The sequence below is a fragment of the Calidris pugnax genome, unplaced genomic scaffold (genome assembly GCF_001431845.1).
Source record: "Calidris pugnax isolate Ruff unplaced genomic scaffold, ASM143184v1 scaffold81, whole genome shotgun sequence".
NCBI classification, from domain to species: Eukaryota; Metazoa; Chordata; class Aves; order Charadriiformes; family Scolopacidae; genus Calidris; species Calidris pugnax.
In genome coordinates this window covers 8,349,859-8,372,475 of record NW_015090880.1, presented here as the reverse complement: position 1 = coordinate 8,372,475, position 22,617 = coordinate 8,349,859, and the positions used below count along the sequence as shown (strand labels likewise).

The 22,617-nt window shown below is 48.9% G+C and overlaps 1 protein-coding gene across 2 annotated transcripts in view; it reads right to left on the bottom strand.

The window, feature by feature from the left end:
- PRICKLE2 (prickle homolog 2) overlaps positions 1-22,617 on the bottom strand; it is a 107,926-nt gene that overhangs the window by 47,505 nt on the left and 37,804 nt on the right. Inside the window, exon 1 of one of the 2 annotated variants that reach the window (XM_014946871.1) lies at positions 11,651-11,776. The exons of the other annotated variant lie outside the window; for it this stretch is intronic. The gene's annotated coding sequence lies outside the window, so the exon portion shown is untranslated. Of the gene's footprint in view, positions 1-11,650; positions 11,777-22,617 lie in introns of those variants that run through there. 2 annotated transcript variants of the gene reach the window in all.

Below are 22,617 nucleotides of genomic sequence, written 5' to 3'. Positions count from 1 at the left end.
CCTACCAATTCACCCAGTGGGACAGCCCTGACCCTCGCCAGCATCAGGCACAGCCAGCAGCTGTGAGCACACCCTGTGCCATCCATCTCCTCTGGCAGCACCAAACCACACCAAGGCAGGGGTGCCATCACGGGACACGCTGCACTGGTCCTCCCCAGCATCGCTGCCCTGCATCCCCTCTGTCCCCCCCACGACAAGGCACCCCAAAAGGACCCTCATCCACTGACTGTCCCCACCGCCAGCTCCCAGACTGGCACCACACGCCCCGGTGCGACACACAGAGCTCTCTGCAGACGGTGTCTCAATCAATCACTGTATCTCTTTCTCCCTATCTATTTTTTTTTTAATCACCTTAATGCAAGAAGCTTCAGAGAGCTTAACAACAATAAGGTTTTTCATAGCCTCCGGCTTTAACTCAGCACCACTATGTTTTTTACTTTTCTACGTTGAAATCAGATTTGTAAGCGAGTGTGAACAACAATCTGGATGCTCACATGGCTTTCCCCCCTTTGCTAGCCTGACAGTATTCTCATCTGAAGACTTTTTAATAGTGTCCCTTAATGATGTCTACAAAAGCCTCATTAAAGCACTGTTTCGTAATTTAAGCTAAATAAACTCAACGCAGTTATTTTTTTAATGACATATTTTTCTTGGGGCCTTTCCACGGACAATAAAGCGTTCACTGAAAATATGTTGCGAAGGAAAACGCATAAATCTTCAGCTTATCTGGTGGTATGTTTTCCAAAGATCTAAACCTTTGATCAGCACCAAATTAATTTTCCATTTACACAAAATAGAAGATGTATTTCCAGGATAACCAACTCACCCTGCGAGTCTGCATTAACATGTGCCTTGGCAGCAGCTCAGGACTCCCTCGCTGCCGCCCTTCTCTCGCTGCCTGATACTGTCAGGGTCTCTGTCATGTCAGATGATTTTTATTTTATTTTTTGGCTTCAAACCTGTCTAACGGGCTGTTTCGGGTCGGTGGTTATGCCCTGAAGATTTCTTGCCTTCGCTCACCAAGCTTCCTTCATGCACCACCTGGATCCCCCCCATCAAAAGCTGAGCATCCCCTGGGATGGGCGCATGGTGCTTGACCCTCTCCACGCTCAGAGGCCAGTCTTGAGCCAGGCCAGAGTCCTGGCCAAGAGACACAAATCTGGTTTTTACCTCCCTAAACCAGTCCATGCACGTCCTCTCTGGCTGCCAGTGAGATTTTGGTGCTCCCCTTCCCCAGCCAGTCACCACACAAGCCTCCACTCCAAGTCGGACACCACAGGTAGGTCCTCCATCCACACAAACCTCCAGCCAAACTCCTCAGAAACCACCACTGGTTTAAGATGGCCACATTTCTGCTCCCACCCAGGCTGCCTGCTCTTCACCAATGAAGAAGAAAGACCTATTTGTGGCTTGCTCCCAAACTGTGCTAAATCCACAAGGAAGTGGCGAATCCAGCACATTTTTGGATCCACCCAATGCTCCCGTAACACATCTAGGAGGAAATCACACACGTTGGGTCATGAACGGAAACAAGCGTTCATGATGCCTTCAAGTCTTAAATTTCCCAGTGTATTTGCAAACGTCGGGAGATCGGCCATGGTCAGGAACACACCTGGCTCCTCACCTCCTACTGCTCAGTGGGAAGAAAGGTGCCAAAATAGGTTTTTGTTTCATACCTGGGAGCATGAAGTAGAGCTGGATGATATAAAACCAGCTTGTGCAAGCAGATGGACTGGCACGTGTTGTTTCAGTCCACCCAAACTCCGCCCATTACAAGACTTCTACAATCCAGGTAACCTTCATTTTAAATAAATGTAATTAAAAAAAGCATTAAAATTATGAAAAGTGGCATCTCGATGCAAGCCTGGGTGGTGTCCTGGACCCTTGCCAGATCAACGAGCCTTAGACTATGGCGAGGTTTGCAGGCTGGCTGTCCCACTGGCTGAAGCTGGATGGAGCTCCAGTGTCCCCAAGGCAGCCTGGCACTGCACAGAAATGACAAGAGATGTTTGCTATTCTTCCCTTTGTTTTAATTAGTAATAACAATTTGTTATCATGGCTTGACATTTGTTCATACTTAGGAATAAATTGCTTCCTCGAATGATACGCTGAGATTACAACAGGCTTTCTGTGTTTGTGTTGGTTTTAGTATCTCATAACAAACCATGAAATTCATTACTCTTGCCACAAGCACCCATGAGATGTGCCAACCAGGGTGTGATTTATACAAAGCTCAACTTGTGGAAATTAAAAGGTTTTAATGTTGCCTGCAAGAAGTCAAGGGTTTGAAATTTTATACAGCTGAATTATATAAAAAAAAAAAATCTTGGGCTCAAGCTACTGCATTGTTTTATCTGTTTAAAGAGCCTGAACATTACAGTTAGGGTAAAAATAATTCACTAAATATTAATTAAGTATATAATTTGAACAGCCTTTTCAGTGATAAGCCTTCTGGACTGCAAGTTACTTAATTCTCATCTTTTTTTAACAGCTTGGAAGCTATATAAAGGAAGATATTTAACAGCAAAACTTCTCTATTACAATATAATTCAGCAAAACGTTCCCACTGAAAGAAATCATCGGAAAACAGCCTGTGCCTCCCCACCCTTAATGGGGAAGGGCTGTCAGTCATTCCCCAGTCCCATTTCTCCATGCCGTGTCAAGCCTCGTACATCAAACCCAATATACAAATCGCCAGCCCCATCAAGATCATTAGAGCTGCTCAGCCCGTCAGGGAAAGGTCAGCGCGTGGCGGGCTGCCGGCTGCCTGCTCCCAGCGCGGCATCAATCACAGCCCTCAGCAAAGGTGGGGAGCACGCAGCTGGAAACCCACATCCCTTCCTCAGATGACCTGTCATCTTCTAAACCCGCTTCCCCTCTTGTAAAGCATGGCCCTGCTCTTATCTTATCGCCATCTGCAGGGAAGTGTAACTCCACCAGCTCCCACACGGACAGGACCCACAGGGAGGGATTAAGACGGTATCAGGAGAAGGTCAGTCAGAAGCATGGCCTCCAACTCCAGCACGGGCTTACTCTGCCATGGGGTCCCAGCCTGTCCCTGCTCTCCCGGATGGGTCCCGTGCAGGCAGTGCCCCCCCAGCATCCCTTCTTGCTGCAGGAGCCCCGGCCCCATACACCCAGTAACGTTCTCCAGTGAAGGGTCAAAGCCACCCTGCAAGGAGATGCTGGTGGGTGCCATCATAGCCACACCGGGACTTGGCTTGCAGATGTCCCCAGCCAAAGGGCCGCATGGGTGCCCTGCACCCATGGAGACCCCAGCATCACCATGCTGGACTCTGCTGGCCACCACCAGCCTGAGCCTCTGGTGTGGTGCTCCCAGCTTGTACGAGCCCACCAGGGCATCCTGGCGCAGATGCCTCCCACCAGGAGGGGTGGAGAAACTCAATCACCCCTGATTAACGAGGGGACACCAGCATTATCGAATGCTATTGCTCCCATCAGCCATTGCTCGTTAAACATGCTGAAAAACCACAGGCCATTTCTTCCTCTCTTTTCCCCACCAGGCTGTGCCGCACGCAGCATTATCTTCAAAGGGCGAAGCAAACATGTTTGCTAAACACGAGCACACTAAATACATCAGCCTTTTAGAAGCAATTATTGCTGCTGGAGATTTAGTGAGTCCCATTGTTTCGTGGTTCAGAAAGCATCTTGCTGGCTCTTTGGAGAGGGCTGCTCTTCAAAGCGAGCGCCCTGTGACAACGAGCAACCCCTCCCCGATGAAATAAAAACCAGGTGGGCATCCAAAGGAGCAGTGCTGGCTTTTTTCTGAGTGTTTTAACTCCCTGTGTCTCTTTGCAACCAAAGAACAGCAATTTGGGGGACAGCTCAGCCGCTGCCAGTGGTAGTACCAAAGGCAGGGTGAGCCAAGCTCCCGCGGCAGAGGGTGAGGGCATTTCTGGAAAACAGTGGATGGTCTTTGGGTTAGAGCTGGGAACCTTCCTGCGGTGTGGCTGGACTGGAAGAGATTGCTCTGACCAGTATCTAGACTGGTTGTACCGGTACAGGGCAGAAAACAAAATGTAGAGGAAAAAGGCAATGAACCAAGTGGTGGACATCATCCTCTTCCCTCCATCCCAAACAGGCTGGGATGCTCCAGAGCAGGGTGGACTCACCTGGCTGAGATCCTTGGAAATGTGGGCTTGCAGAGCCTGGGCAATATCTCATCTTTCTGGGCAAACAGCTCAATCCCGAAAATTCCTTCCCTGTGCAAACCCCAATCACTCCCTTCTATCAGTGCGGGGAAGCGGAGGGGGAGGAGAGGAAGAGTCGGGCTCCCTGCGGTACTAAGCCCTTCAAACAAGCGTCTCAAAAAGATGAGCAACCATGGATGGCCAAACAGACAGATGGGGGAAGGAGAAGGGAAGCTCACAAGACCGATGAGACTATTATAATTAGTGTAATAAGCAGCAATCACCGCTCAACAGCTGCCTTCTCCTCCCTGAGTGTCTGCTACACACACCGGCTCAAACCCATGGCAGAGAAGGATTTTGACACTTGCTGTGCTCTGAACATCTCTCCTTTGAAAAAGGTGTTGACTTTGGTAAACTTTTCATGGCACATAAGACGCAGAGGAGAGCACTTCCCTGCTTTCCCAGCCTCAGCACCCTGCCTGAGCAAGCAGCACCCTGTGCTTACAGAAAGGTCATAAAACTGGGTTTAGTTTTGGTGTCAACTATAACTAGGATTTCACATGTGGCTTAGAACAAAACCTCATCACTTCTACACTCAGACAAACCTGCCCATACATAACTCTCTAAAATCCCTGAAGCCTCAGAGATGAACCATTCTACAGAACATGACAAAAAACACTTCCCGTGGGCACGTATCCATCTTCCTGATGGGCATGTGTCCAACATCCTTCCCTGAAGCATCTCTAAGATAAATTCCTTTGAAACACACTTGTCCCTACCCACACCAGGGTCACAGAAAGTCGGCAGTGAGCATGCAGCACAGAAAAATTGTTCTACAGCTCACCAAAACCCACAGCAGCCTTGCTTTAAAAGAGGGGTCTTCTTCACAGGAGAATACTTTAAAGGACTGGAAAGCAGATACAGGGATGTAAGTGGAGTGCAGTGATTTTTTTTTTTTTATACCAAAGTTCAGTTGGTTTGAAAACATTTAAAACGGTGGAGAAGTTACGGGGTAGATGTTCATTGAAAAACCAGTTGGGTTCATTGAAAAACCACGGGTGCCATCCCGTACTGCTCCTGTTTGTGGCCAATGTTGGTTGTGTTTGCTGCTTTGCTTCAGACTCATGCCACACGTTATGGAATTCAAGTGAGCCTTCTCCAAATTTTGGGGAGCTGAGGACTAAGGTCTCCAAAACACCCTCTGGTACCTCCATCAACCATTTTGCTACTGCTTTTCTCGTTCTGGGGAGCCCACTGCAAGGGAAAAAAGAGTGACTCACTTTACCCATGTTGTTCCACCACCCTCACCCCTCACCAGAGGTTTGAAGGGTTGGATCATCACCCGCAGCCAGCGCAGGGCTTGCAAAGTCACTTACGTGACAGGGTCTGGGCCCTAAATTGCAAAATATGCTGTGGCTTAGACCCAGACTAATTCTGAATCATTTCTGGTGCTCGTGCTCCAGGAGGGATTGCTCTTCTCACTGCCTTTCTGCCAGCCCTTGGTCTAACAGAGATGGTCAAAGGAAGCAGTCAGATGCTCCGGGTAGCTGCATATTTTGGTTGTAGTCAAGGATTCAGCTCCCACTGATTTTCAGTGGGTGTTAGACACTGAGAAAGTGTCTAATGTGAAGACGTTTGGAGGTGTGAGCTCTAGGCTCTTCATGCAAGAAAAGACTGTTTCCTACGGTGCTTAAGAAAACGAGAGCACGGAGAAAACAAATAACAAGCAGCTTGGAAAGCAGAAAATGTTTACATCGAGGAAATATAACCTCTGGGTGAAAGCAGCCCCAGCCAGGCTGGGCAGGAGAGCTCAGGGGTAACGGCAAACGGGCAGGAACTGCTGGAACCAGGATGTCAACAAACACTGCACTGAAAGGCTAAAAAACATGATGCGTGAAGCCAGAACAAAGACGCCTTTAATTTCCCAGTGCAAAGAAACACATTTGTACTTCCCTGACGAGCGGCGTGCCAAAGCAACAAGAGGAACAAGACCTGTTGGCTGTGACTCTGATCCTGCCCAGGTCCCCAGCCGGACCTGGCTCCCCACGAGGACCAGCCGAGGAGCTCCCCTGCATCCCCCTTCCCCATCAGCACACCTCAACCACCAGTTAACACAGCCGAAAGATAAGCAGCAAGTTCATCAAAGCCATCTACGCGGGGTGCTACAAGGCATCGCTTGATGGGAAGTGACAAAACATGACACACCAGAGGCTGAGGCGCAGCGAGAAGCCCGTGACTGTCACCAGGAGAGGCATGGCTCCTTCCTCATGCACAGGGAGGAGAAAAAAGGGTACCAGAAAGCAAAGAGCATGGGTACGGTCAAGCCTGTCGCTTTCTGCTCCGCTGTAAGGCACCAGTGGAAATTAATGGGGCTTTCAAGTACGTAAATGGATTGCAGAGACATCTGCAGTGAGTCTATTAGCTAATTAGTAAAGATTAGCATTTATTTTATCCAACAGGCATTCAGGTAAAGGAGGTAGTTCTCTAATATCTGTATCTGTCCCTTTCACGCTTGTTAATAAGTAGGACAAAGGTGTCTCCCAGTGACAGTAATACCAAGGCAAACCTTCTCTCCCTCAGGGGAGGTGCCTGAGCTGGGCATGGGGATTGCTGTGGCTAATGGCAACGGGACAGGGCCAGCATCATGGACACAAACCTTCAGCTCCAAAGCCCAAATCTGGCAGACCTGTGCAACCCGTACAGCCTTTGGCATGAGCCTGAGGCCGGTCTCGGGCTCATGCTACTGATCTAGAAGAAGACATCCTAAAATCCGACACAAGACTTTGTCTCATCTCAAAGGAATATTTAATCCATGGGGCTGCTAATGCTTCAGACCTTCCTCTCACTGCTACGGGAAGTCAACGTTCTTTGCTGTGATCTTCTGTCTAAGGATGCAACAGCCGACAAATTAACATATTTCAATCATTTAAGTAGCTTCACTTAACAGATGTAGGAAACGCGTTAGATTTATAGCACCAGAGTAATGTGATACCTTCCACACTGTTAACAAAGCCAGCATTAATAGCATTTTATCATCAGTTCTAATCTTCCTGGCATCCTTTCACGCCCACAGATAACTCACTCCATATAACTCGGTACCTACAGCGTATGTTGGACACGGACCCCAGCTGCAGCCCATTTTCCAGCGCCCCGAGAGCTCAATCTCTGCTAATCCCAGCCCTTTACAGCCACCCAGACTTGAGCAATCTAAAAAGAAGACACATGAAGTCACTTGGGCTTATCTCTCTAATTGCCTGCCCGCAAATCAGGGGTTCGGTGTCAGTCGCTTGCGCTCAACGTAAGGCACAGCAGTCAGGAAAAAATCAGACCTGAAATATTTACCACAAGTAAACGAAAACTACTGAAATCCTGCTTGCTACTGGCGACTCCAAACGCAGTGCTACGAGGAACACATCAGGGTAACAAAGCCAGCGTTCATGCCTTTCCTCTGCTGCAGCTCTTTCCAGGTCTATGGCTCCGTAACACAGAGCCCAGTTCTCTTGACAGCTTTCCTGCACTGCCCAGTGCCAAACACGGTGAAAATGTTAATGAATGCTAGCCCATAAATATTTAATATACATTTTCCTGCGAGCCCTGCTGCGATTAAATAGCTACCTCATTACCCAGGCCCACCTTTCTTTCGTTTTTATCTTTGCATGGAATACCAAGAGTTGGGACTATACCCACGCTGGAAACATCACTGTGTAAACCAACACCGACAGGGCAAACTCCAAACACAAACTGCCAAGGAATGTAAAGAGAAATCGAACCCTCTCAGAGCAAATATTTCACCTCCGCTACCTCCTCCCAGGACTTGCAGAGAAAGAAAAGCAGAGGGGACAAGCCAGCAATATACTTTTTTTTTTAGTGGAGTTATTTGCCTGGTTTTATTGGTTTTTTCCATTGGAATTGGAGGTCCTGGACACAACAGTGGCCCACTGTATGTACCATCCGGATATGGGCATCCCTGGGTACCATCCCAGGGCTGGCTCTGCTCTGACACCAGCCCCTGATCAGCTCCCACAGCAGCTCTGCTGCTCTCCCCCCATCCGAAACTTGGCGGATGTCCACGATTTGTCCGAGGTTACACAAGCAACCCAGGACAGACGTGGAAGGGAACGTCACGCAGAGGCATCACCGTCGCTGCTCTGGCATTGCAACATCTGCGAGGCTCATCCGTGGTGCCCAAAGCACAGCTGACCACAAGATCCACCACGTTTCCACTTGCAACGTCACGACAACCCTTTAGGACTGTGATAGAAATACACTAGGATATTGTTTTTCGGAGCCATTGGAATTGTTGTTTTCAAGTCCTTCCCACCAACCCTCAGCTCAGAAGCTATTTTGGAAACCAGAACCAAAAGCTGCCATTCTCCTGGGATCACCCCAGACCACAAGAGCAACGCTGAGCGCCCAGACTCAGCCAAGGCAGGCAGCAGGGCTGGCAGCACCAGCCACGGGGTTTGTACCTCCTGCCAAAGGCAGCACGTGGCATTTTGGGCACTGCCATCCAAGCACATCCCGACTGGAGTGAGTACCAGGGCTGGAGCCACGTTCACACCACTCCCGGGAGCTCCACATCACGGGATGATGCTCTGGCTTTCACATGGGCCATGGGAAAGCTTTCTTCTGAGAGAGGAAATTCGTACAGCCCAAATTCAGGCCAAACTACTAAAATTATAAAAGACTCGAAGGAATAAAGCTTGCGTACGTCAGAACTTTTGGTAATTCCTCCCAAATACATAATTTTTTGGCACAGATGCTAAGATGGAACTGAAGGGCAAGCATTCAGCTCTGTTTTAGCTGGGAGAGTCCCAGCTTATGTCTCTCCAATTTATATATGGAAGCAGGCTCATTTCGCAGTATGTGTTTCAGCGAGTTCTAGATGAAGGAGGGTGTGAAGCTAAGGCTAACGAGGGGAGTATCTTCCAGAGTAATAAACAGTACAAATGCCTGAACAAATAGGCTTGTCTGAAGCAGGGGCTGCTGCTGCATGTCTCACCAGGAGCCTCCAAAGTGAAAAATTCTACTCTGAGATAACAGGAGAGAGGGGAACAAACAGGGGTGCACAGGCAATACTGGTGAAGAACTGGTGGCAACTGGTGAGGCTGCTTTTGTAGTGCTGTGCAGAAGCATGGGGTGGTCAATGCAGAGCCATGCGCTACACACAGGAGATTTAAAGGCCGCTGCCTTTAAAAAAGACACCTTTTTTCCTCCAGAGCTGGCCCTGAGACACCATCCCACCTCCAGCCCGGTTAACGCGTACAAACAGAGCATTCAGAAGACCACTTCAACGAATTTTGTTTGTCTGCATAACGCTGATGCCAGGAACAAAGGGACATCTATACTGTCTCGTTTAAAATTGGCTGCAGCCAGGAGGGCCAGCCCCCGGGAAGCACCGATGCCCATCTCCCAGCATCACATCCGCAGACACCCACACATTTCCACGGCCAGCCCCAAACAGCTGGTTGGATTTATAGGTCACCACCTCCACAAATAAAGCCATGGGGCCCTTTTGCTCAGCCTCTGGAAGCAGCTCGCTTCCAGCCCCCTCCACCATGGCATCTCTGCTGGGGAAGGGACCCAGAGGTGGCAGGCAGGATGCTCCGGCACCGCTGGCGTGGTCCCCTTGTCACCACTAACGCTGTGACCATCCCACAGACCTGTGATGTGGCAGGACTGGGGAAGCCAGCTCATCTAAGCTCTCTTATTGACCTAAGATGACACCTGCCTTTTGGAGAGGAAAAAAAAAACTTTTAAAAGGGAAAAAAACCTCCTAAAAGGGAAAAAAATCCTTCTAAAAGGGAAAAAAACCAGGAGGGTTTCTTTTTCCCCTCCTCTGGGTGAACAAATAGACTCATTTAAGGTGTAAGTAGATCAAGTAGCTAATTAAGGAAATAACCGATAACTTAATCAAGGTCATTAGAGGAATCAGCATGTTGCTGCCATTATTTAAATGGTAGCAGAGCAAAAATATGCTCGTGCAACTGGAGCCTTCAAAACATCTGGGTGGCCCGATCTACGCACGGGGATGCTCCCATGTCACCCCATTGCTGGTGCCACAGCCACCGGGGGAAAACACTCAAATCTCCTGGTAATTTCCCGCAGACAGAACATTTAATCATCCCCAGCCACCACTGCAAAAATCCCGAGTGAATTATTCACACGTGGAGAGGAATTCACCATAATCAGCAGCATGGTGTTCTGCCCCGGGATGCAGCCCTTGCTCGTTCTTGGCAGGGAGGGGAGCAACCCCTTCAGAGAAATAAAGTCGAATATGCATTTTTTGCCATGTGCATTTTTGCTTTTGGCATCTTGTGTTGACGTTGCTCCTCACCCGGCTGCTCCCGGGACGTGGTGACACAGCGACACGCTGCACCCACCCCTCCTGCTTTTATTCCCACCAACAGGGAGTTTCTACTACCACGGGCAGAATAGGAAATGTAAATTTTTCACCACCCAAGCTCACTTCACCCCCTCAGCTGAACAGCCCCGCGTCCTCCAACTCTGCCGCCCGGTTATTTTAAGGCTTCTTCCAGCCTCCCCCACCTCCACAGCCCCAAGGGAGCGTTCGCACACCAGCACCGCAGTCTCTCCCTCTAATTACTCCACCAGTTGCACAGATAAAACATCTGCTGGAAGAGAGAAGGAATCCTAAAGCACACAAACGATTTGTGCTGCCTAAACAAAGGCAAACAGAAGGATGCTGTTAAACATCCCCCCCCTCCAAGCAAACAGCCCCAAGACCTCTGCCCAGCGTGGGTATTGGAGGGCTCCTGTGCCTTCACCGACAGGACTGAACCTCCTTTTTCCAACCAAACGTGTTGTTTGTCACTAACTCAGCCTCCTATCTGCTTAATTCCTTAAGTCTCCAAAGGCAATTCAATTCAGCAAGTTTGATTAAGTACTTAGGAATCTTTGTTTCACTTAAAAGCAGCCTTTGTTTTGCCTCAAAGGAATTAGACGTTCTCTCCTGAATTCATGCGAACAAAAAAAAAAAGAAAAAATCCAACAGCCAAAAGTTAAAAATAACCCTTTATCCTGTATTAAACACAGCTGCCGAAGGTTCAAAATTCGCATTTTGTCATTCTGCACAAATCCTCACAACAGCTGAGGAGACACACAGCATGTTTGGAACCCCAGAGCTGAAGATAAGCTCCAGCCTCCCGCGGGGCTTTTTTCACTCTTTGGGGTTTTTTCAACAGAGTAAAAAAAACCAGCAGGAGCGTCTCAGGGGCTGGTGAGAGAAGTTTGCACCAAGGAAAAGTTTTACCATATCTGCTGGGTGGGGTATTAGCTGGGGATCCAGTGTATCCCCGCTCCGGGGGGGTCGGTGGGGCTGAGCCCCTGGGCTGTGCCCGTAGCCAGAACTGGTGCTTGCGGAGGGAGGTGGGAATCGGGGCTGAAAAAAATGAAAATCATTTCCCAAGGCAAACATCTGTGCAGCGTTACAGCGGCTTCTATTTTCACCCGCTAAAAAATTGGGCGCAATTACTTACCCGGGCTAAACAGGCATTCACTTCCCACGCTGGAAAACCCCCATGGAAGGGGAAGGATGGGCAGAGGGAAGGATGGGCAGAGGGAAGAAGGATGGCAAACGCCCTCGGTGCCGGGGACCGTGGTGCATCCTCCGGCGGCGTCCGCGGTCATTCTGGGAGGGAAGGCTCCCCGGCTGCTGCCCCAGCTGGTGGAGTGACGCCCACCACGGTTCTAGCTTATTGGTGAAAATCGTAAGCCCTAATCCAATCCTATCCCTTTACCCAAATTTAGCTCTCCACGGAGCCAACATCCCTTCCAGTTTTGACTAGCGGTATGAAAGCAAAGTTACCTTGCCAATATATAAATCACGGAGAGAGAGAGAAGCAATAAAAAAAACAAAACCCCATGCTCAATTTGCTTCACCTCTTTCTCCCAACAGAGTTTCTTATCTGCCCGCTGCGAGGGGAGCACAGCCCCGTGAGCACACCACAGACAGCCAACAACGCCCTGCCTGTGTCACCGCATCAAAAGCCAATGAGGTAAACATCTGGATGCCAGTAAACCCAGTATTTATCAGAATGCCTAAGGGTACCGCTGACACATCTGGCTCCGGACTGCATCGCATAAGGAGGAGGTTTATAGAAACGGTTAGCACATGGTTCCTGAAGTTATACCGAATTTCACAAAGGTAACTACTGAATCATAAAGCGCTGCTGGCGAGCAGCCTGCCTGGCTGGCACATATGGTTTTCCTTTTTTTTTTTTTTCTTTTTTTTTCCCCCTGCAGCCCGGTGCAGAGGTTGGCCGTGGAGACACAGCTCCCTTTGCTGCACAAAGACCCGGACGCCTGACCACGGCGCTCGCTTCTGGCACTGGGGCTGGAAAACCAGAGAGCCACACGGCGGGTGGCCACCTAGAAACCACCCCCCCTTGCCTGCATCAGCAAACGATGGGAGAAAAAAAAAACCCTCTCATGCAACGGCACATCGTGCTCGGTTACAGATGTGCAGCCCTGGAGCAGCTCCAGACCCTGGGGCTGGCCTTTGGGCCAGCTCTGAATGAGCATCCACAGAGCCACCCTCCCAGCCAGGAGCCCGGAGCGAGGGCTATGAGCTCCAGGTGTCCCAGAGGACAGGCAGCAGGATCCAGATGTGGATCCAAGCTGTTCCAGCCTTGGCAGAGGATGGCCATCAACGAGGGCTATTCACGGAGGAGCGTGCCAGGCTTCCAAGCATTTCCAAGCAGTACCCCCATTGTAAGTCTAATTAAACCTTTTTGCATTTTAACCTCCCGCCTTCGCCAGCTTTAAATATAGAAATAATCAAAATGTACATTAAAAAGAAGAGTTTATTTAGAAGTTGGCAGTGTGGATCTAAGAAGCATCCTGCTTGGGAGAGGGGCTGGAAGAGCCCGGGCAGGCTCGGAGAGGGCTGAGCCCAGCTCTGCAGGAACAAAAGCAGCTCACAAACCAGGTTTGCCACGTGAGAGGCTAATTAGAGACCAAAGCCCACACAGCAAACAGAGAGACTACAGAGGAAATTGGAGTCTAATTTACATGGAGAACGATTACTTACTGCATCCAATTAGTGTCAAGCTGACTGACAGGCTACCCAAAATACGTTCTCCTCATCCTCCCCTGCAAGTCTGAGCTCTCCTTGCTGCTTTATTTCCCCTGGGTTGGTCGGCAGGTGAGCAGTACCACCTCACCACCAGACACCGGGTGGCAAACGGAGACCTTTAGAGCTTCCCCATAACAAACACAGACTTAGAGCCACCCACGTGCTGATGGTTGGACTCAAAGGCCCCTTCCAACCTCGACAGTCCTATGATTATATGTACTTTCCTTCCTGGTCTTAAATGCTTAAATGACATCCTGAGGGTCCCAACAAGAAACGTTCCCATCATTGCCCCTGCATTCAGTGGCGAAATGGGGAATCCCACCAGGGCCAGAGGGAGATGATATGGACAGAAAAACTCCTCCTTGGCTGGCACTGCACAGGGGTTCCCGCAGTCCCACCAGTGCCTGTGCTGGGAAGGACATCTCCTGAGCTCAGGGCTTTCTTCTCCAGCTGCCCTGGTAGAGCATGACCTCATCATCTTCCCCAAAGTACAAAACAGTTGCTAATTCTGCAGGAAACCCAGCCCTCATCCATATCAGATTAGTCCAAAACAAGGTGAACAGATTTTAAAAATTCCTGAAGTGCACACATGAAACCAACCAAATACCACTCATCTTCCTTTTATTGTTAAAGAAGAAATGACTCACTCCATCATCGCTCTCCCCTTCCCAGGAACACGCTCCTTATCAACAGGAATAATTGTTGTCCTTTACTCCAAACTGCACGTGCATTTTGAATGCAGAAATGACAACAGCATTTCAATGCAACTTGCTGTGCTACTCTTCATAAACTTTTAAGGCCAGCCTCTCCGAGCAGCCTTTCTCTCTCCAGAGAGCTCTCGTGTACGTGTATTCAGGCACGCAGGGACCACATTTTGGATATTTAAGACCAGACAATCAACCCCTCCTTTGAGAAGCACCAATATAAAGCATATTTAAGGACTTCGTGGGCCTTCTGTACGGATGAGATAAGCTATTCCTTTAATCTCTGCAGGCTACATGGATATATGGCATTTTACAGGAAACATCCTGAAAAGAGAACTTGGAGGAAAGGCTTTGTGAAGCCTCTAGTAGCTGTTTGGAAGTATCTGGAGTATTTGGTAGTATCCAGCTAGGACCTCAGGTGGTGTAAAGCATCAGCAGGGATCCTTTGATTGCAGTTCACTTCCAGCCAATGGTGCTAAACCAACGTACACCACAGGAGCATCATCAGGAGAGGTAAAGCAGGACCCTTCTCACCCGGGTCTCCTTCGGGTACAGCCACCACGAAGGCTGACCATCCTGGTGGCCCTGCTCTCCCTCTTGGTTAAACTAAAAGCTGCCATTAATTACCAAGGGGATGCAATGAAAATGCACGTGTGCTCACGCCCCCCAGAATTAGGCTGTTAATCTGGTGTTTATACTCCTGGAGTTTCTCTCCTCCACACCCCCCTTCTCCCCTGGGAATGGACTGGCTGCTGCTTTATCAGCAGCTCTAAGGACAACACACACTGCTTCGTCGTCAGATTCCCCCTCCAGTGCTATGCCCTGAACCAGCTCTTCAGAGAGGGGGCCTCCGCCGGCTGTAATTCCCATTAATTCCTCTTCTGATTAACAGGTCAGCTCGCGCCGCCCTGACGACAATGGGCTGCGGAAGTGCAACTCTATCGAAATTATCTATGCATAAAAGGGGATCATTACAGGAGCAAACGCCTCGCTGGGACTTCCATCAGCTGCGCCCTTGCTGCTCGCTTTTGCGCCGCTAACGACTTCATAGAGAGCAGGGAAGGCTTCAGCCCCATCCCTCTGTCCTGCGGCGTCTCCAGGCAGAGGGACCTCTCCTCCACGGTGGGCAAGATGCTGACTATAAAAGCCACGGAGGCAATCACTCCTGGAGAGGGGTAGGGGCAGGCGGGAGCAGGGGGAAAATGAAGAGAAACCTTCTTCCCAGTGCATCCCATTAGCACTGGCGGCAATTGGGTGGGCTCATCAAGTAGGTGGGCTTCCCAGATCCTCCTCTGAAATTACTGGGCGGGGTGGGAAGATGAGAAAAAGAAGGAAAAAGGAAAAAAAAAAACAACAACCAGAGAAAAAAAGCACCATAACCCTCAACAATGGAAGCAGACATCACCTCAGCTGCCTGGGAGCAGGGTACGCAGGAGCAACCTCCTCCTCACGGGCATCCCCGTGCTGGTGGGCACTCAGGGGAGACCCACGGAGATAAAAGGCAGTAAGACCGGGTGTAAAATACATGTAAAAATGCTAATGGCCTCATGTCCTTCTAAGCCATCTCGAGAACTGCTAAATCACTTCTTTTATTTGCATTCTGGCTGGGATTTGCTTAGGTTTGAGCTCACCATGTTTACACTGCTCCCCCATCCATCCTGGTGTACAGGTCAAAGCCAGCATGGACCCATGAGCTGACGCACGCCACAGCCACCACTGCCACCAGCCTTCCCCTCCTCTCTCCACGTTTTTCACTAGTTGCACGGCAAGAAAAGAAGAAACCAACTTAACACCGTCTTCCTTTGCATGTGCGCTTACGGGAGCTACTGTAATAATAAAAACCAGAAGGAAAGGCGAGAACTTCAGTTGCAAGCACCGTGCAGCCTTGCAGTCCTGACCCTGAAACTCTTGACAAGGTGACATGTTATTAAGAAATATCCATATTAATCCCAACTGTAAAGCGCTACCTTCAGCCAATTAAACTGCCTGAGCGGCTGAGCGCTCCCAGAGACCTTTGTACTCTCTTTTTTTTTTTTCCCTTTTTTTTTTTTTAAAATGCCCTCTTAGGGAAAGGAATGGCTTCTGCAGAGATGAACCGCCCAGCTCCTTCCAAGCTCACCGTGTGTGTGTGTGTGTGTATAAAATGTTCTTGGCTGCTTTCAAACACTGCACATTAATCTGCGCAATGGAGCCTGTCTCCTTCAGCATTCAGATGATTTCTCTTCGAGGCGGGTAAGACAGAGCTGTTCCACTTGGCATCACATCCCCTCCCTGCCCCCTTCCAAGCCTTTTATTTCTTTTATTTTTATTTTTCCCCCCCCCCCAGTATTGCCAGAATAGCTCACAAGCCATCACCCCAGGCATGTGCGAACCTGGAGAAGAATATACTGCTGCAGGAGCCCACAGATGTATGAGACAGCCTGGATGCTCAGAAACAGACCTGGAAGATTACAGTTTTAATGCATCAAATTATGAAAAATACCACCACTCCCTTCCTGCAGCTTAGGACACATCACTTACTTCTCCCCTGGCCATTTCTTTGCCTCTGCCTGAACCCAGAGTGACAGAAACTGTTCCATGAATTAAGGGCTGCTAGAAATGAAACCCCAGAGAGGGCTACAGGCGGCGATTACTGGAATTTGTTCCTGAGCAACGCGAGCCCCGCTGTCCCACCTCAATGAGCCCCACGCACCAATAAATCAGAGCATCCCCACAACACAAAGGGCTGTCCTGTACAAAGCCAGGCATTTTTATTAACATCGCACTCGGGACTTAGATTTTCATAGCTGCCTGCCCCAAATTTATGCAAGTGAGGGTCCCTAGCTGCTCAGGCTGCTGCCAGCCAGGCACCTCGCTGTTTAAATGTTAAGATGTTCTGTAATTACAGTCAACAGGCTTCTCCGCAGCAGGAACTTCAGCTGCAGCTTTGGCCACTGGGAAGCGTAACCTTGGCTGTACCCCATGCAGAGGAGAGATGCAGGGGAGAGATGCTCGGTGCTGGACCAAGTGGTCCCTTGCCATGAGTTATGGTGGACACTTGTGTCCAGCTTTGGAGTCCTCAACACAGGAAGGACACGGATCTGCTGGAACATCTGTCCAACAGATCTTGTTGGACAAGATGATCTTTAAGGTCCCTTCCAACCTAGAAGATTCTGTGAACGGGTCCAGTGGAGGGCCATGAAGATGATCAGAGGGATGGAGCACCTCTCCTATGAGGACAGGCTGAGAGAGCTGGGGTTGTTCAGCCTGGAGAAGAGAAGGCTCCGGGGAGACCTTATAGTGGCCTTTCAATATCGGAAGGGAGCTACAGGAGAGATGGGGAGGGACTCTTTGTAGTGATAGCACAAGGGGTAATGGTTTTAAACTGGAAGAGGGGAGATTTAGATTAGATACTAGAAATAAATTCTTTACAGTGAGGGTGGCGAGACACTGGAACAGGTTGCCCAGAGAAGCTGTGGATGCCCCATCCTTGGACGCGTTCAAGGCCAGTCTGGATGGGGCTTGAGCAACCTGGTCTGGTGGGAGGTGTCCTTGCCCAGGGCAGGGGGGTTGGAAATAGATGATCTTTAAGGTCCCTTCCAACCCAAACCATTTTATGATTCTATGATTCCCTTCTTCACCCTGCTTTCATCACCTCCAGGCATTGTGCTCCACAGAAATGCCCAGAGCTTGAGGAATGGAGCAGGAGCAGAGCGGAGAGAGACCACAGACCTCTTCTATGCCTGGTACCAGCCACTGTCTCATCATAACCTCTCGCCACCACCATAGATGGGGCTTCTCAGGAGGGCAGATGGTTGGGAAGGACAAAAGCTGCCTAAGGATGTACGAGAACCTGAAACCCTGCCGCTTGCTGGAAACCCAGCAGTTCTGTAGCTCATCTCATGTTCTGGAAGCTGCAACAGGAATGCCGTGCACTTTCCCTTATTTCCAAGCATCCCCAAATTCCCAGCTCCTGGCAGTTCTACAACCATTAAACACACAGTTCTCAACACTGAAACCCCATAAAACAAAACTCCATATGGGGACTGTCCCCACAAACCAGCCGATACCTGCCAACAGCCACAATCTTGGTGCCATCAAATCTGCACAATAAACGAGTCCGTTTTACCGGGGCTGGGTTTTTCTACAACTAAAATGGAAACAAAAATTGGCTTTCGAAGATGAATGATGCTTGTGATAGTTTTTTGCTGCACTTGATTAAATACAGCACACAACAAACCCATTTTTTTTCTCCTTGAACGATAAACTCGATAGTCTAAAATTAAGCCCAGCAGAGTAAGTAAGATCCTGTATAGATTTCAAAAGATACCACGATTTTTTTTGGAAAGCCTGCCTGCAATGTATACACACTTTGCAAAATCGCTCAAGTACCTCTGGCACCAAATATAAACACAGGGAAAGCTAAAAATCATGTAGTGTTTTTATCTCGATACAGCCTACACCGCAGAGTAGAGCCATGGTTTGTCATTTCATGATAAACCAACCCCGTGCTTTTGATCATTTTAGTGTGTAACCGCGAATGCGAATGTACGACAGTATCATGAAAAGAAAATAGGGAAGAAAAAGCCCAATCAAAGAAGTACACCAACCTGAACCACGCGCTCCCCAACCAAAGGGTATTTGTAGATACCAGAATTGCCATTTCTCTTCAAGACAACTAAGCCTTTTCATGAAAATATAAGAAGCCCCAGAGAAATTCTGGTTGATCGTTCTTAAATGAACAGGCCTCATGCATTTTTTTTTTTCCAGGAAAATGACTGAAGCTTGGCTTTAGCATAATCCTGAAGATTATTTACATCTTCTGCAGTTTTTTTCCACTGCTGCTGAATAATCAGGGCTCCTTAGAAAACCACTGCCAGAGAAACATAAATCCTTTTTTTCCTCCTTTCCTCTCTCTCTTACCTGCTTTTATACATTCTTCCTTGCACAGGAGGAGGAGTAAGGAGGCTAAAAAGCAGTAAGGAGGCTAAAAATACTCAATGCAAGCAGACAGGAGATAAAGCCCTAGGGAGCAGCTGGGAATGGTCAGTGTTCCCCCCACCTTGGCAGTGGGGAAGTTCTCTTACCTCTCCTCGATCTCCAGCTTCCAGCACCAGCTGATGAAATCAGAGCCTGGATTGCCTTTCAAACACCTTCTTTTCAAGAGAAAGGCCTGTTTTCAAGAGGAGGAGCTGCCTCTCCTCTTTGGAGGAAAGGTCTCCAAAATACTGCAGGTTCCTTGAGTGCTGGGATGCTTTTGGGGAGGGAATCTCAACGGGATGCTTCAAGACAAGCACTTTGCTTTCTGCTTCAGCATCCTTATTGTTTGAATGGCTGCACACAGGGAATGAAAACAATTAAATACTCTTAAACAGGCAGGGCTGCAATTGGCATGGTAATGAAGTCGTTATGCTCCTTAATGTGCTTTCTAAAAATAAAAAATTACATTCAGGTATACAGATCTCCTGGCTGCACCGTGCCCAGGGAATCATCTTAATGCAAATTCTCTAACAGCTTTGTTGTGTTTTGTTGTTTCAAAGCAAACCTGGCCCCAATCAGGACAACAACAAGGGTTTGGCTGATGTTGCCCAGGTGTTGCCTTCAGGTCACCCAGAGAGGTGGTGGATGCCCCATCCCTGGAACCATTCAAGGTCAGGTTGGACAGGGCTCTGAGCAATCTGATCTAGTTGAAGATGTCCCTGCTCGTTGCAGGAGGGTTGGACTAGATGGCCTTTAAAGGTCCCTTCCAACCCAAACTACAGTATGATTCTATGTGCAGGGTCCCAGTAGAGCCAAGGGTGGTTACCTCTCAACACATAAGGCACAGCCAGGCTAAGGGACTTCTGCTCCACAACCAGGTGCCATCAGAGGTCAGGACCAACATCTTGCCCCACTTGTCTGACGTGCTCCCTGTCACCATTGTGGGGGCTGCCATCGCCAAGGTCTAGCCTGGGAGGGATCCCATCTGGTGAGCAGCGTTGGTTTGAATTACACAGCAGCCTGTGCTGCAGAAGGCTCATTTGCAGTAATTAGAAGCATCATGTGGGCACACGGGAGGACTTCAAAGGACACCGGTAGCCTCGACAGCACAAGCCTCTTTTTTAGCAGTCAGGAGGCAAAAACTCCCCATCCCCTTAAGCATCTCCTAATAAACCAAAATTATACAGAATTCTTTTTTTTGGGGGGAACCAGACAGGTCACTGCAAAGCCGCTCCAGGGAAATTGAAAGGTTATATTTTTTTTTACATCTCTTAACATGTGTAATTCCCATATGCACACACGTCCCCCACCCAGACACACAGCCATACACGCCGCTCTGCTTCCGCTGGTCTCCCCAACTGAACACAAACAAGGGTTCATGTACATTGAAATCTGTAGGAAGCTTAACATTTACTTGGCTTTTGTGTAAACACTTACGTGAATTACACAAGTTTCAGCCAAGAGGCTCAGCACCCTGCTGTGCCGAGCCATATAATTCATTACAATTAAAAGCAGAGAGCGAGGCAATCAGGCTCGCCCGACGCTGTGCTGGTATGGATTTGCTCTTCCAAATGGTTTCCAATTTGTCTTCGCAGCAGCTCAGCCTCTCTGGGAGAAACCCCGCTGGTGTCTGCCCAGTGCTGCGTGGGGATGCTGCTCCTGTACCCCAGGGCAGCCCATGCCCATGGGCTCTGCTGGCTGAGAAACCATCTTTGCCAAAACCACAGCACTCAACTACAGCCAAGCTGTGGGCAGCATGGACCCTCAGGACACAGAGGGTCTCCCAGCCCCAGCTGCACCATGCCACCCAGCCAGGACATCTGCTTGTACCACCAGGATGAAGGGCAACGCTCACCACAACTCACTGGGCAGGCAGGCGAGCCCTCCCTGGGTGCAAGTTACATACATACCACATCCTGACAAAAGCACTTCAGCATTAATCAAAAAAAGATTCCCCCCAAAAATAAGCCCATGCATCACCCCAAACTGCACGGCAGCATCTATTCCCCAAGCCTCTGCCTTTCTTATTCAGTATTCATCATATGCTAAGCTATTAAACTATTCTACGGAAAGCGCTGCGGCTTACAGTGCCGCAGACAAGTGGTGTTATCATTTGGTATTTCTTCTTTTGTTATTACAGTGAATCTTCCTACATCTCTGAAAATAATCCAATTATTCCTTACCACTGGTAAGGTCACTGCTGCTTTGAACAGAGATTTGGGTAATACTCTGATTACTCTTAAGCAAATATTGCTGGGACTTGGGCAGAAATTTCAGAGAGATTGAAAATCCATTTTACTGGAAACCACAGATGGAAAAATATTCACACTCTAGAGGATATAAACAAAAAAAAAAGGTATCGTTTCTCCTCCTTATTAGAAAAATATTGGTTTATCTGAAATCAACTGCATAGATATATTCAGCTATTAAAACAATATATAATTTCTCATATCATATAACTTCAAAATACGGCAATCATAGAGTCTTTATTAAATGTTCCCGTGCAGGCTCCAAAAGGTATTGAACTACTTAAGTGCAATATATGGAAAACAGCAGAAGGTCTGTATCACTTGTGGGAATAAAAGCGCTCCCAGAGAAAAGCAGATATCAAAGATCAATCTGTAATAAGGAAAAGGAAGTTAACATCCCTTACAGCGGCCTCAGAGATAATTTTTCTGCATTGAGCCAACAAGATAACAGCAAAATCACACAAAATACAGATGATGCCAAGAAAAGGTGTCTATTATATTTCTTTTGGTGCAATTAATCATGGGTTCTTTACTGTCAAGCCATCTTTAGGTAATGGCAAAAAAAGGAAAGAAATACACAACCCTTCTTTTTTTTTTTCCCCTTAAGAAGGAATTAATCATATTGTCACCGAAAGATGGTTTTTCTGACATCACTCTTCTTGTACTGGCCAACTAGTATTAAAAACAAAACACTGCTAGGGCTTATTGTCCTTCTGCTGAAGGACTGGAAGGATGCTCAGAATTAACCCCCGAGTGTCCTGCCAAGTGGGAACCTCTCAGTGATACCACCAGAAAACCCAAACTGGTGTGTCTGGACTGGGGGAAGAATGGCAAATGCCAACAGCTCTGGGGCTGCCTGACCCATGGATGCTTTCTCCTCCTCCTCCTCTCCTCCTTGCAGCGCATCACTTGCTGGAGAGCTTCCTCCCAACATACCCATACATCTTCATCCCTCAACTGGGATCTGTACCAGCTTGTCCTGGGTGAGTTTGGCACAGTGACAACCCTATGCCCTCTCCACAGCTGCATTTTTTTCCTCCCCACTCTTTCAGACTCATGAGTTTTCCAGTGCCACGGGCAGGATGTCAGTGCCACGGCGCTGCACGAGTCAGCCCTGGCCAGGAGCTGTGACAGCCGGTGACATGCCACCGGGGACAGGTGAGCAGGCACAGCGCTGTGCTGTCTCTCCTAGGAAAGCTGCTCCGCCTGCCTCAGACACACCGAAATCCCGAGGGGACAGGGAAGAGTGGAAATCACACCAAGAAAACCTATTTAAAGCCATACCTCACTATCAGGCAGCCAAAGCAAAACAGGAGCGTGCCTCAGCCCTCCTGATGGCTTCGTTCACCCCAGCGAGCAGCACGCCGAGCCAGGGCAGCCCAGTGCAGGGCACACCGTGGGGCTGGGGGAGATGCCCAGCACCACCACAAAGCCTAACCCTGCTTCTGCCCTGCCTG